The sequence below is a fragment of the Typopeltis vanoorti genome, chromosome 7 (assembly GCF_054136105.1).
Source record: "Typopeltis vanoorti isolate ZY-2024b chromosome 7, IOZ_Tvanoo_1.0, whole genome shotgun sequence".
Classification (NCBI taxonomy): domain Eukaryota; kingdom Metazoa; phylum Arthropoda; class Arachnida; order Uropygi; family Thelyphonidae; genus Typopeltis; species Typopeltis vanoorti.
This window is the reverse complement of record NC_143555.1, coordinates 103,892,608-103,909,070: the sequence shown is the minus strand read 5'-3', so window position 1 is coordinate 103,909,070 and position 16,463 is coordinate 103,892,608. Positions and strand designations below refer to the sequence as shown.

The following is a 16,463-nucleotide window of genomic DNA, read 5'->3' as shown; positions in this document are numbered from 1 at the left end:
CTACATCACATCTCTTCTACATGACCTAGCTAAAAAGTTCTTCAATAAGACCGAACCCACTGATCAAACAAGCTTCAGACTATAATGAAGCAGATTTCTACAAGTACAAGAGACCCAAGTCAATTCTATGCTCAGCTGAACAGAGTTAACCTCACTGCCCTTTCAGGGCGAGCTTAAAGCTCAATAATTCTCCACCCAAAGAACTTTCCTTTTCAGATGGAGGGGAATAATGAAAAGCATTTATGCTTCACCCATCAAGTCAGTACCGTTATGCCGTTATGCATCAGTAAAGAACCCTTGGAGGGTAATGGATGGCAGTGCTGTAGCTAATGAAGTTCTAACTGAGGCTCGGCTATTGCTGTTACCCTACTACCATGATCTTTAATTTTTATTGAGCTTTAATAGCTCAATAACACCTTATCCCTACATTGTCCTCTACAGATAACGGGGAAGATGAAAAGCATTCTTGCTTCGCCCCTTTAAGCCAGTCCTTATAAGGACTACAAGGATATCAATAAAGAAACCCCCTGTGGTGGCTGGGGTAAGAATAGCCTCACTGCAACTCATGCATGTCGTAAGAGGCGACTAAAATGGACGCCGAGTTTCTCTCTCTCTCAGGTTTCTTCCGGAACTTTTGCTTCGCGTGAGGGGGGGTACCCTGAGAGAGCATTTTGAGTCTCTGGGGAGGGTGTATTCTCCGACAAGGTCCCTCACGTGGCCTGTGGGGGGGGGCGTCACTGAGTGGAACCAACGCTCAGTTGGACGTTCTTTTGGCCACTCATGAGGAGTGGGCCGGGAATCGTCTTATTTTTTAGAAAGGCTTTACTTACATATCAGCCCATGCATGTCATAAGAGGCGACTAAAATGGGACGGAGAATTTCGCTCTCTTAGGTTTCTCCCGAAATTTTGCTCCCGGTGAGGGGACTTAATTTTCGGGGGGTTTGCCCTGAGTGATCATTTTGATTCTCTGGAGAGGGTGTTTTCTCTGGCGTGATCCGTGAGGGGACCTTGTCAGTGGATGCTTTTCCTGGAATATGAGCGGTTCTGGTCAGTGGTGGAGGGGTCTGTCACTGAGTAGAACCAACGCTGAGCTGAACGGTCGTTCGGCCACTCGTAGGGAGTGGTCCGGGAGATCGTCTCAATTTTTAGAGAGGACTTTACTTAAATACCAGCCCCACTGTAGCCCATGCATGTCGTACGAGGCGACTAAAATGGGTTCCCATGGAGAGTAATGGATGGCAATGCTGTAGCCAATGAAGTTTTAATTGAGGCTCAGCTATTGCTATTACCCTCCTACCATGATCAGAGCTTTTAGCACTATTTTACCCCATCCATACATTTTCTTCTACAGATAACGGGGAATATGAAAAGCATTCTTGATTCATCCATCTAGACAAAAAAAAATATCAGTAAGGATATAAGTACCTTGCTGCTGAAACGTATGTCGTCTGAATATTTTGTATGTATTTAAGAAGGTCTTCGGAACTATATCCGCTGCTTAACCTCTCTCTCTCTCTCTCTCTCTCTCTCTCTCTCTAAGTCTTTCGTATCCAGCCGGTATTGTAGTCTACACCATAGGAAGTTGGCCTACGAGGAGGATAAATTACTCAATTTCGATTATACCAAAACACAATTTTGTCTTTTGTCGCAAAATATCTCACTTGGCCTCTCCTTATGGGCAATGATGTCTACATCCTCAGAAAAGATCAAAATTGCTTCTTAGATTGATATTTACCGCTAGTCTTTCATGGAACAAACACACGACATCCATCCTATCCTCGGCTTTCAAAAATCTGTGTGTTTTCTGTCCATATGTTACGTCATATCGATCTCGCTGATAACTCAGCAAATTCCATACCTTCTCAACGTTAGAACAATTACAGTAGCCATCCTGCTGGTAACTATCGTAAAATATTATTTAGTTAATAAAAGGAGGTGTGGAATGTAGCGTTTATATACACACCTTTTCACGGAGGTCATACAAACAACTGAAACAATATGTTGAAAATGGGGAAACTTTGGTGGACAGAGCATGATGAATCGACCCTGAGATGCGGTGATTAATTAATACCCTGGGAGGGTAATGGATGACAATGCTGTACCAATGAAGCTTAACTGAGGTTCGGCTGTTGCTCTTACCCCCTTGGGCGCTGAGATTCGAGAGTTTTGAGTTCGCTCTCTTAATGTTTTTGCCTTAAGGGAGCAATTTGAGTCTCTGGGGAAAGTGTTCTCCGGCACGGTCCGCTGAGGGGCTTTGTCGGTGAACGATTTTCTTCGGAATTTGAGCGGTTCTGCTCGGTGGTGGGGGAGCCCGTCACTGAGTGGAACCAACGCTGAGATATGGACGGTCTTTCACCCACTATGGAGTGGCCTAGAGATCATCCGATTTTTTGAGATATCACCTTTACTTAAACAGTCAGTGATTAATACCCTTGGAGGCAGGGTGACCACATCTAGTACTTTCGTACTAGATGTAGTACTTTTTATAAATTTTTAGTGTTCTAGTACGTTGACCAACAGATCTAGTACTTTCTATGAGTGATGAGTTTTGACTTTTATCTTTTTATTTTTGTCGTACATGTGTTAATTTAGAGGTTTCACATTGAGCTCATTTATGATAATAAGGTAGCAATATCGTAAAATACTCAAAACAGAGTGTAACGAAAGCAAATAAAAAATCTAGTACTTTTTTTTTCAGATTTAGTACCTTTTTCTGGCATAAGTTGGCACGAAATATTTTTGCTGAGTGGTCACCCTGCTTGGAGGGTAATGGATGGCAATGCTGTAGCCAATGAAGTTCTAACTGAGGCTCGGCTATTGCTGTTACCCTCTTGCCATGATCAGAGCTTTTATAGCTCAATAACATCTTATCCCTACACTGTCCTTTACAGAAAACGGGGAAGATGAAAAGCATTCTTGTTTCGCCTCTTTAAGCCAGTCCTTATAAGGACTATAAGGAGAAACTTTGACCATTTTTTTTTTATTTTCTTGAAATTCCGAGGGATGTTTTGGAGTTGATTTTACTCTTTGTGATCAAAACTATTATGTAACTCCAATCCATGCGGTTATTTTCAAATAGTTTAAAGCTCTCAAAGAAATCCTTCCTACCTAAACTCACAAAGGAACTATAATGAATAAAACGTATGTTGAAAAATGCAAAAAAAAAAAAAAAAATCTTCCGATTACCGTTTATTTAGAACTCACTCACTGTTGTTATACTACTCAATACGGAGGTCATTAACTGTGTCATCGTACTGTCCAAACAAGTATTGCATGCTAGCAATATCCATTACAGTTGCCAGCCCTTTCCATGTGATTTCTATAATGTATATAACTTATTACGACAATTACCTTTTTTACAACTACCTAGGAAGTAATTTTCATTGAATTTTAACCGTTTCCAGTTTAATACACACTTATTAGCGGATATGTTTGATCACAGTTCCAAGAAGCTATCTAGAACGGCATGGATACTTAAGATATTATTGAATTAAGATGCAAACAGGTACTAGCAAACCACCATATTGTAATCAAATTGCCAACATCATCTGTTAAAAATATAACTGAAGGTACATATTCATTCTTTCTATTTTTGCTCTTTCCCATGCTGATTTTTTCATCTATGCATTCAGTCAGCTGTGCTCGTCCTGACCATGATTTTCTTTTTTTACCTCTTGCTATACTGTCTATTCTGACCTCTGAGAAATCAGCAAAAATGCTGAGTCGAATGCTTGTACGAAATCAATAAAGCAACAGCATGCTGTCTTTTGTATTCCCATGCTATTTCAGCAGTTTGCTCCATAGTGAAGATTTGTTCAATTATTGATCTTCTTTGTCTGAAACGTGCTTGTTCTTCGTCTGATAATCCCTCCGATTCTGTTTCTTGTTTCTCTCTGATTAATGTTCTCTATGCATGATATAACAGCAATCGAAATCTGTTACAGTAATTCATTTTATATGGCCATTTAAGAAAATGTGGAATAAACTTCAATGCTACTCGGTTTATATAATGCATCTATTTAAAATTTTACAATGCATCTTTCGCTACCGGAAACTGATTTCGGTGTTGTCATTTCCTGGAATCTCATTGACGTTAGCTCGTATAAAGAAGATCCAAGTCTTGCATTATTAAACGAGCTTCTTGGAAGTAAATGATCGAAACTGAAACTTTGTTTCAATGCATGTTAAACAATCAATAATTAATAATCATAATAAGCACGTCCGTACATTCCAGAGCATAAAAGCTGTTGTTAAAATTAAAAAATGTATATTACGTAAACACAAATATGAAAACAATGAAATCCTAAAGAGTATAAATATATCATAAATATTGATAAATGTAATAGGTGTATAATGTTCTATATAATATACAACCTAATAATTTAGAAAAATATAATCTTTAAGAACTATTTTTTTAATTCTGAAGAAATTTAATTTTAATTTCTTTTATTATATATTTATTAGATAATATATTCTCTAAAATACAGTCTAGTATTAGCATCAGAATATCAGAATGTTTTTAATCATACATCATTTTGGGAAAACAGGATGTGCGATCTAAGCCTCCGTAGCTCAGTCGGTTTAGATGAAGCCTTTTGGTCGGAAAGACCTGGGTTCGATTCCCGTCAGTGACATGAGGGACCTTTATCTGGTCTCTTTCGACGAAAGGTGAGTTAGCCGGTCTAATACGGAGGTAGGGGATTTTCCCCACCGGAAACTGGTTTTTCGTCCCTCAGAACAGGCAAACTGGCGCCCCGTGAACACACGCATCTGCAGACATAAGACACACCGGGAGGCATAGGGACACCCACCTTATCCTCGGGACAGGTACGTTTGGAAAGGCTAAGAACAGCTCCGTAACAGGCCACTAGGCTTAAAATGTAAACAGAAGAAGATGAAGAGATTATGTGCGATCTGTGATACTTCAAATTATTATTCTTTATTTACAAGAATAGTGAAATGATTTGATTATTTTGACTTTTAATTACAATTGGTCTCTCTAGCATGCTTTATGGAAAATATTTATGCTGAATTTCATTACAGAGAGAGAGAGAGAGAGAGAACAGCCTATGTAAAACAGATTTTCTTTATTACACAATAATAATGATAATAATAATAAACATAAAAAGCGAGCATGCGCATTATATTTTGTGGTGTTCGCATTGAATTCTTCGCGTGTACAGATACGAGGAAAACAAAACTTGGGGAAACACACCTAAATAAAAGGGGAAAAGATGAGCTTCAGATCGTATGGAGTTGTAAGACTTATCGCTAGAGATTTACAGCTATTGCCACACCTCTTTCCAAGCTCTAGTCTGTGATGTCTATCAACTGCGTGTGTTTGACCGGTTTACCTGTCTCGTGAGAGGTAAAACCCAAGTTTTTAGAGGGAAAAAACTCTATAACATAACGTATTTATTACGCAATGTAGTCAGACATACTATAAATACAAAAAGTGTAATAGAAATCATTTTATTTGTTTTTATATAAATTACTGAATGGTGTATAAAGTTATTTTATTAAACTACAAATGATTTTATCTAAACGATTTTTTTTCTTTTTTTTTCTCTTCAAAAAATTGCTTTTTATATAAATTTTTGACATTACAAAATTAAAAGTTAAAAAAGAAGAAGAAGAAGAAATATACCAGCGATCTTATTGGATAGGAATCATTAAAGATTCTAGCGATAGTTATATAAAGCTAATTTTGTCAAAGGCTATTTAGCTTAAAATAGCCTATGGAAAAATAAACCATAGCAATAATCCTTCTGCTACGACCTCGCATTGGCCAACCCTGTAATTACAATAACGGTTATCCGCCTTATATAATGACAGCAAAGCCCATTTAAATTTGTGTTACTAATAGCAGTCTTCACCATTAATTGGAATTTCCTAGAATAACTCGTCTGTCAGTTTTCATAAATCTTCCCCCCCTCCGCACTCCCCTCAATATAACGTCTTCAGTTCTTCCACCTTCGATCAATATACCGTAATAATAGATCATGCATTTAATTTCTGGGAATATTGTCTGTGTGTAAAAGTATACCATTAGAAATACGAAGAAAGTGGTGTAATTGATTTTATAGATGATATGTAGAATTCAGTACAAGGATTTCATGATAAAAGTTGCGATATTTCATGGTTAGTGTTCGAGGTTGATGACACTACCCTGACTGAGAAAGTATTCACAGTGGTCTGTTGGAATTCAGAACTGCATATTTTGACATTAATGTAGTTCATCCAGGCAGCAGATCTATTGTTACATTAATATCGAACAATATCAGGGATTTTCCCATTTTTTCTTTTCACAGGAGGCATCAATCATCTTCCAGTATGTAGTATTCCATTCATGGGATTCTATGTTTATCTAAAAATTGAAACACAGCAGTTTGGGCGAGTGTGCAGGTGCATTATCATGGTCTCTATTTACCAAATACAGTGTGTATATATATATGTGTTATTTCGGTTGCTTTACACAAAATGTCCATAGGATATTTGTGATACCCAAACATCACGATATATGACGTACAATTACAATAACAATAACGCTTGTCTATATAAAAACAAACTTGTCCAGACATGTCAAGGCATAGTCCACAACACTATCTGTTGTGTATATAGACAAAAAGCAAAATCAACCCTGATACTTTTCGATGTCAGATTCCATTTCCTATGTACATACTTCAGGCCTTTCTCAGATACAAGTTCTTTCTTTAATTCATGTGCGTTTAAAGTCAACTGCACTTAGATTATTTCTACTCTGGATCTCGTTTACTGCACAAACTTTACGAGACTGTTCATGCACCTGAGTTACACAGGCGCGCGATCTTCTTTAGTACTAGCAACCACTTTTCAGTTCATAAATTCAACCTGTTTTAATTGATTTTCCCAAACTAATAACACTTGTTGAAAATCAATAAGCAGATAACACAACACACACACACACACACATATATGTGTTTGTGTGTGTGTGTGTGTGTGTTTCCCCATCTTCAAAAAATAAACGCTCACCCATGACTACCACTCATCATGTCATCATATTGTGTTGTAGACAAATTGAACGCTATTGAACGTTCACTTTGGAAAAACTTAAAAGTCCTTAAAAGGACTGGCTTAGAACTTAGAACTTAGCGATTAATACCAAAGGTATTAATCACTATCTCATGGTCGATTCCTTCCGAAACCATCTTTGAAAAACTTAGTCCTTATAAGGACTGGCTTAAAGGAGCGAAGCAAGAATGCTTTTCATCTTCCCCGTTATCTGTAGAGGACAGTGTAGGGATAAGGTGTTATTGATCTATTAAGGCTCTGATCATGGCAGGAGGGTAATAGTAATCGCCGAGCCTCAGTTAGAACTTCATTGGCTACAGCATTGCCATCCATTACCCTCCAAGGGTATTAATCCTTATTCTCCTCCCCTTGGAAAAACTCTTAAAGTTCTTAAAAGAACTGGGCGATGGACTGAGTCATTGACTCTTTATCCCATCATCTGAGAGAAGAAAATCTGTGTAGATGGGGTGTTATTGAGCTAAAAGCTCTAGTCATGGCTGGTTTACGGCAATAGCCGAGCCTCAGTTAAAATTTCATTGGCTACAGCATTGCCATTCGTTACCCTGGGATTCTTAAAACTCTATCTTCCGTAAGGGAGATTAGTCCTTATATGTATATGTATGTGGACTAATCTCGATTAAGGAAGATAAAGAGTTTTAGGACTCTCAGTGTCTCCTTGGATGGAAATAAGGACTGGCTTAAAGGGGCGAAGCAAGAATACTTTTCATCTTCCCCTTTATCTGTAGAGAACAGAGCAGGGATAAGTGTTATTGCTATTAAAGCTCTAATCATGGCAGGAGGGTAACAGTAATAGCCGACCCTCAGTTATAGAACTTCATTGGCTACAGCATTGCCACCCATTACCCTCCAAGGGTATTTTAATCACCGCATCTCACGGTCGATTCTCCGGATGGAAAAACTGAACGCTCAATGGTATTTAATATGTTTATGATATAAATAAATTTATAGTACTACAGAGAAAGTTCTTTAGCACAAAGATAAAAGGTTAATTATTATTATTTTTTTACTAGTGTAATTTTTTTCTTTAATTGTTTCATTAAATTTACAGGTTTTTGCAATACGGGTGGAGAAATTAAATCTTCACTCTCTTATCTGCATCTCTTAGTTAAGTTGATTTGGCTTGTTTCAGGAGATGGCGGCAGATTTTTCCCTTGTAGTATTTATCTCTCAGATGAAATAAATTCTGGTCATACGCGCCTTTTGCAGGCATGATGTATTCACTTCACCTCTTGATCGCTTTTTAATTTAAAACAATTTATAATATGAAATATTTTTATATAATATTTAATATAAATATTTAATGTGAAATATAATATTTTAATTAAATCATTAATAAATATTTAAAATTACCTTAGGTATAAAGTTTAATTAGAAAGAAATAATAAACACGGATTTTTTATATATATAGAACTTAATGATTTTGAACGCCCCGTGGTATGTTAGAAACAGCCAACTCCACAGAGACACAAATATTCCCTATATTCTCTCTTATCTACAATCCTTAGCTTCCAAATTTTTTCTAAAGACGTCCACACATCCCAACGATTTGGTTTAACAAGCTACAGCATACGAGCCAACGGACATATTTAAATATAGAAGACCAAAAACTATATTAGCCTCCTATAGCGATACATAATCTCCATGCCCATTCAGGGCGAGCAAACTGCTCGTAAATTTTACCCTCACTGTAACCACGACAGATAGCGGGGAATATGAAAAGCATTTTGCTTCACCCTTAAAGAATAAATGTCAATTGTCAATTGTAATGGTATATAATGGTATAGGTGGAGTGAAAAAAATCCACCATACCCTTGGAGGTAACGGATGGCAATGCTGAAGCCAATGAAGTTCTAACTGAGGCTTGGCTATTGCTGTTACCCTCCTGCCATGATCAGAGCTTTAATAGCTCAATAACACCTTATCCTTACACTGTCCTCTACAGATAACGGGGCGAAGCATTCTTGCTTCGCCCCTTTATGCCAGTCCTTATAAGGACTATAAGGATTTGTAATGGTATAGGGAGAGAATTAGATCAAGTCCTTTTTAGGAATTCCAGGGTAACAAATGACAATGCTGTAACCAATGAAGTTTTTTCTGAGGCTCGGCTATTGCCGTTACCCAGCCATGACTAGAGTTTTTAGCTCAATAACACTCCATCCACACAGATTTTCTTCATTCAGATGACGGGATAAAGAGTCAAGGACTCAGTCCATCTCCCAGTTCTTTTAAGAAGGTAATGGTATAGGAGAGGGAGATACGGTGATTAATATATCCTTGGAGGGTAATGGATGGCAATGCTGTAGCCAATGAAGTTCTAACTGAGGCTCGGCTATTGCTATTCCCCTCCTGCCATGATTAGAGCTTTAATAGTCAATAACAACTTATCCCTACACTATCCTCCTCTACAGATAACAGGGAAGATGAAAAGCATTCTTGCTTCGCCCCTTTAAGCCCTTATAAGGACTGTAATGGTATAGTACCTATGTAACGTGCAATGTGTACAATAGAATGTCGGAATTTATGGAGAGATCTGAAGCAAAACATAACTACGGTATATATGAACATGTAATCCTGTATTATTATATCTGCCTTTTCATTTCTTAACAGATCATTCAATACCATTTTGCTGTCGAATTTGTTTCTTTAAAAGCACTCGGCTAGTCACAAGAGTTCTAGTAACATTATTTAATACAAACCAGAATGTCTTCTTTAGAACGGGTGCCTATAATCTTAGTATGCCATCCCACTCTAAGGAAATGCACGATTTAAAATATTTATAATCGCAACACAGACTAGATTTTGCTAGAAGAGAAACGTCTTTCCTTTTTTTAAAAAAATAATATTTCGCATTATTATCACACCGCCCTACCGTTTCCATAGAGACTGTCTTTGCTGTAGTGTCAGCGACTCCTACTGATGCTCAAGAAGGTCGGGAGTGGACCAGTCCAAGAATATAATCCACAAAGCATCCAGAAGAAAATGAAAAATTGTCATAGCTACTTCCGAGAAATAAGAAGTGCATACACAGGCATTTGTGTGATTGTAGAATGAAACACTTCTTCCGGATTATTCGAAAAATAATCGCATCCGTATTCAAACATAACCTTTTTCATCTGTCTAGTTCTCTTTAATTGCATCCATTGTTATGCGCTTTACTTTATTTTTTTTTTTTAATTTCTCTACTGAAATGAATTTATTCGTTTAATCATCGCAAAAAATAAATAATGTCGAAAATCAATAGTCCAACAGCTGTGGATTTTTCATGATCTCTCTCTCTCTGTAATAGCACAAAACACCGAACAGGTATCGATCTTTCACCGGAATAGCTATTTACATCACTTGATCCATCCCTGAAGGTGTCGGCCCCTTATGACGTACCATATTTTGGTGGACACTCCAACCTAGACGTGTTTCATCCTACCAGATGCAGGGTCACCAACCCGATCAGCTTTCTTCCAATATGGAGTCTCCCTGTTCCCCTCTTCTTTCAATGGACTCTTCCCACTTACTGGAAATCGAGACTCGTGCGTGCGCCGGCGCGTGCCGTGACGTTTCCTTCACCCCGTAAAAGCTCGTTGAATAAGTCCTAGACGCGTTCGATTAGTATTTTCAGGCCCAGATCTGATCCCCTCTCTTACTGAGGCCGTTTTACTGTGGTTTTACAATTAAAACTCCAAAAAGGAGGTCGTGTGGTGTCGCTGTGATGTAGTGTGTGTGACACAGCCCCTCCGGACAGCGAAAGGTTGGATGGTGTTGTCCGGTAAAGCTCCGCTCTCAGCCCCGGTGTTGCCGTGATGTCAATGCGCCGCAAGAGATGGCGGGTGTTGGTACCCTGGGCTGAACCATGAATGGCGACGAAGACTGCGAAGAGTGTCAGGGATCATAAGCTGCCCGCCCTTTTGGGCAGGATGAGTTTCCTACCTGACCTTTGACATAGAGCTACGGTGTATTAGTAGCCGCGGAATCTACAGGATTCTGAAGCTTGATTTCAAGGTAGGTCGTTGTTTGATATATCGATGGCTGAACACTGCGAAGCCGTCGCATCATTCACAGAGCGAGAGAAACAGCGAGTGAGCGAAAGAGAGAGAGAGAGAGAGAGAGAGAAATTGGTGTATCACTTTCTCATAGTTAAACCTAATCAATTTGTTTAGAAAATAAATTCTATCGTTTGCTATAAAGATATTATTTATCTCATGAAACTGTGCTGTTTGCTGATATAATATTTCTTCTATTGTGCATTTATAACCTTACTAATGGCTTTTCCATTTAAACGAACATTAATTCTTATTCCATGATTTCCGAAATGCCAATATTGGAATAGTTTAATCTACTAAAATATAATTGCAACTATAATGTATTATTAAATTTTTAAATATCCTTTAAGTATTCTGAATATTCTTTTCATATTCTTGACTTAAATGATCAAACCTGAAAAAAATTTAAATAAGCTTATAATAAGTATGTTTCCAAGAAAAGTGAATATAGCTACTTTGTTGTTTATGTTTATGTGTGTTTCTGGTTTTTTACGGGATGATGATTAGTAGAGTAATACAAAGTGATGAATTAAATAGTATTTCAATGGTGCAAAAATGATAATCGACAAATATACTGTGTTAGTTAGGTATCAAGATAAAGAAGGTGGATAATCCTCGCTGTACATATGCTATTGATTTTCTGTCAGCTTGTAGTGCTGACAGTAATATTATACTAGCAAGGAACGATCCCTCGCTTGGTCCGTGCACTGAATTCGCATTTTGAAACAAAACTAATGCAACACTTTCTCATTAGGAAATATGATTATAGTACTGATTATTCTATCTCCTATTTATCAATAAAAATTTCGAGTACTAAAGGGCCAGATGAAATTATTGAATGGATTTATGTGCATATTAGATTACTGTATTCTGTTTCACTTATCTCGGTTTTGTCGTGATCATTAATAATGGGTAGAAATATATTTCCTGCACGCTATAGTGATGGTGGTACTTTTACTGGTAAACTTTTTATGAGGGAGTAAGATATTAAATTGTACAAATGACTTTAATTTAGGTTATCTACGACATGTTTAATTAAAATTAAAGTATAATTTTAGAGAGAAAGTGTTTATATAAATAGGAAAAATATACAGAAGCGCTTCGAATGTCTACCTAATTAGAATTCAAAACACATTATTTTAAACAATTCAAGATGTCTTTGTATAACAGGATACAAATGAGCTCTCATCATTACTATCTTATTAGTTTAAGTTTTTTTTGTTCCACTTTCTCTTTTCACTTTCCTTGTTCCCATCAAATGTCACTCATTACTTCCTGATCGTTTTCATTTTCGAAATAACACATGGAGGGAAGTAGATCACTTGCTTTCCTTATTCAAAACTATTCTCACATGCTATTTCCAGTATACTTCCTTGTTCATACATTAAACACTGAGGCAATCTTGACAGTGCACAAACACACGCACATATATTCATAGCACGTACATGTGAAATCATTAATTGTACGTCACGCAGAAAGGGTTAATCTGAATTTAATTAAATCCATGCTATTTATTACGTTCTTGTTATAGAAATGAAACTAAAGTGCATAAATAGCTGGATGATATATAGAAATTAGAAATCAAAATCGATACAGTTCTCTTTAAGGAGCGTAGGAAATAAAAAAAAGAAACCAATCATGTATAATTAAAGAAATTACTAAACAATCATGAAAATTATATATAGCAAACGAGATTACTGATGCTTGGAAGTATAGCCAAATGCTTAACGATATGTTTTTTTTTTAATTTTTTATAGTCCTTATAAGGACTGGCTTAAAGGGGCGAAGCAAGGATGCTTTTTATCTTCCCCGTTATCTGTAGAGGACAGTATAAGGTGTTATTGAGCTATATAAAGCTCTGATCATGACAGGAGGGTAACAGCAATATATATATATATATATATATATATATATATATATATATATATATATATATAAAGCTCTGATCATGGTAGGAGGGTAACAACAATAGCTGAGCCTCAGTTAGAACTTCATTGGCTACAGCATTGCCATCCATTACCCTCCCAGGGTGTTTGTATATATCACCTCCCACCTATGCTTAACAATATATATATATTGTTAAGCATAGACAATATATATATATATATTGTTAAGCATATATATATATATATATATATATATATATATATATATATATATATATATATATATATATATATATATATATATATATATATATATATATATTGTACAATCTTAATTCTCAGTTGGTATCTACGATAATAATAAGTTTCTTTGTTTTTAGTTTGTTACCTAAAAAAACTTATTTTTCTTCCTTAACTTTATATAATTTTATCATTTCATAATTATTTTATAACAATTAATGTTTAATATTTAAGAATTTAAGAATAATTATCAGTATGAACATTTGATAGAAAATTTTACTTACTCCTAATATAGATATGTAGATTTATGCAAAAAAGCACATATTTCTGATCATTTTCAATGTCTTTTATAATGGTATAAAATGTTTCTCCCTTTTTAAATCACGAAATATTAATTAATTAGCAGAACCGCTTTTGTGAAACTAAAATCACACTTCTAACTTGGCCACGTTCTTATAACTAATTTTGTGTATAATAAATGGCTGACTCTGTTGGGAAATAATTTTCAGCAATTATTTTCGGTAAATAATACGAAACTATCTGTTCAGTGCTCATTTCGATGAACTTATTATTAATGATTTGAATGGAGCGTTAGTCGTATTTAATTGTACCCAAATAATCTTGGATACTAAATTTGGATTAGTGAACAAATTTACATTTGGTGTGAGACCTTTTAAAATAAATCTAAAAAAAAAAAACCCTTCTAGAATCATTGATTCATTTAAAGAAAATAGTTTATAAGATGGTTTATAAATGGATACCGATTTACCTAGGAAGTTGATATGTGACTTTAGTGTTACGCCATATTTAACCCTTCAACTCTATTCCTCTATAATAGCTGAATAGTTGCATCTTATAGTTCTGTAGAACCATAACATGCCACTGTTTCCCCCTATAAAGGATTGAAAGCATTTAAATTAGGCATCTATCAAAATTAACTGTCATTAGCGCTAATTACGTGGGAATTATCTATTACCTTCAGTGTATCACGCGTAAAACGTGAGGCGTGACTAATCTTGCTGTTGGAAAAGTGATGTTTAACTCTACACACACACACAGAGAGAGAGAGAGAGAGAGAGCTCATTCGTGAGAATCTCCTACAGATGTCTCGTTTACAAAAGGAGGACACTGGTGAGTTCAGCATACAACTAGCTAGTCAAATTTTGAATATTTATACATATATACGCATAAAATCTTTGGCAATACGATCATATTTTCATTTGCAGTAAATTAGTTTGTATTGTGTCATGAAGTTCTATTCCCGCATGTCTCGCAGATCATTACTAGGGTACATATGAACTGTAGTAGGCTCTGTGCGTGATGTAGTATATTAAAATTATGCCGAAAGAGAGATAATTAGTAAGCGGACAAAGTGATGACGAAATAGGCTGACTAGGGCATAAGTGATATGAATGTAGAACGAAAAAGTATGGCCGTAGGTTGTAGCTTTAATTACTAATATTAAGTCATGTTTCACTATAGAATATTTCTGTGTTTGAAATCTTGCCTTCGCAGTCGTATTAAGATTTAACATAGAAATATTCTATAGTAGAAGTCTAATAAATAGACCACGAGATAAACCCGTTTGACATTTATATATGACAATATTAGCCAAATTAAATCATTCTAGAATAACAGTAAATATTGCACAACCATAAACTTGTCTCACTTAATTTATACTGTCGGTATTTGAGATAACTGCCGTTTAGATTATAATTTCTTAGTTACGATTTGAAACCGCAAAACCGGAAAGTGCAAGTAGCTTATTCAAATTGGTTAAGCTACTTAAGAAAGGAAAACTAAGAGGGATAGAACCTACAATTTGCGCATGCGTAGTCGTTGCTTCATCCGGACATGCTCAAAATTGTTCTTGAAAATGTGTTCGCATTTCCTGACATCCACTCTAGCATTAAGTACTTGATGATAGTATAATTCACTGTCGAACTTGAGATGTTTAGTCAAATAACATGAATAGATTTAATTTCTTTCTGAAAAGAACAAATTGCTTCCTTTCGTCCCCCCCCCCCGCTCTCCAATATTCGAGCATCTCCTGGATTGACGCAGTTCTTTGCCGAATACACACCACACAGAGCCAGCGCATCGTTCGTGACCTAGGATGCCACAGTGCATCGGCCTGTTCCTATGTGTGTGTGTGTGTACTCGTCGAATCGATTTTTGTCGACCTTGATGAATTGTGCGTTTCCCCGAGTACATTATCCGCTACGGCATATAGAAAATGTGATATTCTCAACTAACTCTATCAATGTCTTGGTATGAGGAGATTAGATCTGTGCTACTGTGCTAGTCCACATAGAAAAGACACTTTGACAAGAAATTCGGGGGGTGGAGGATTGAATAAATAACGTCCTTTGCATTCAGGAAGCTTCATGCCTTTTAGGATTATTTATTTATTTAATATGAATAAAAACAAAATGATATATTAAGAAACCAGAGCTATATAATAGATTGTTGTAGTTTTAATCGATGAGACCAGATTTATTTAGTCTGCCTATACGAAACTATTTAGTCTAGTCTATTAATTTATGAAGGTCGTGAGTGATTTACGTATTAAAATTTGAATTTGAGTAAATAAGAAAGCCCTTAGAATTCAATAGAAACATCTAGAAATGCATTTTTTTTTATTTCTCTCTCTCTCTTTCTCTCTCTTTAGTTTTATAAGAGTGGTAAGTTATGGTCCTTTGTCGTTCTTTTCTTGGTCTTCAGTTTTTTTCTTTGTTTCTGTTTATTTTACATTTATAGGTCAGTTTTATTTACTTCCTTTTTCATTGACCATGTTTTCATGAGTTGGTAGGGATAGAACGTTGTATAATACCGCGCTGATTTAAGACACGGTTCGACTCGTATTTAGATCTTATAATATTAAAAAAAAAAAATATATATATATATATTAGGGTTACCAAGTAATTTTATAAGCTTGGTTATATATACCAACTTTCTACACATATATGTAGAAAGTTTTTTACTTTGGGTATATATTATGTTAAAGATACCAAGCAATTTTATAAGCTAGGTTTTTAAACCTTTTTTTCCCAAGTAAGCAAACAGACAAGTAAGTCAAGTTTGCGGCTGCAAGTAGTGCAATACTAGGCAACTCGCTGTAAAGGTGGAGTAAGCTCTGATCACCTTCCTTAGAACTTTCCCTAATGCAAAGCACATTTCCTAGCGGAGATGTATGATGCTATGCATTAAGGTAATGGTCACTACCCAGAC

General features: G+C 36.0%; 1 protein-coding gene across 3 annotated transcripts in view; it reads left to right on the top strand.

Annotated features, from left to right (window-relative positions):
• Positions 1–16,463, top strand: part of LOC150104927 (uncharacterized) — a 359,330-nt gene that overhangs the window by 114,246 nt on the left and 228,621 nt on the right. The window contains exon 1 of one of the 3 annotated variants that reach the window (XM_090395424.1): positions 10,673–11,065. The exons of the other annotated variants lie outside the window; for them this stretch is intronic. The gene's annotated coding sequence lies outside the window, so the exon portion shown is untranslated. Of the gene's footprint in view, positions 1–10,672; positions 11,066–16,463 lie in introns of those variants that run through there. 3 annotated transcript variants of the gene reach the window in all.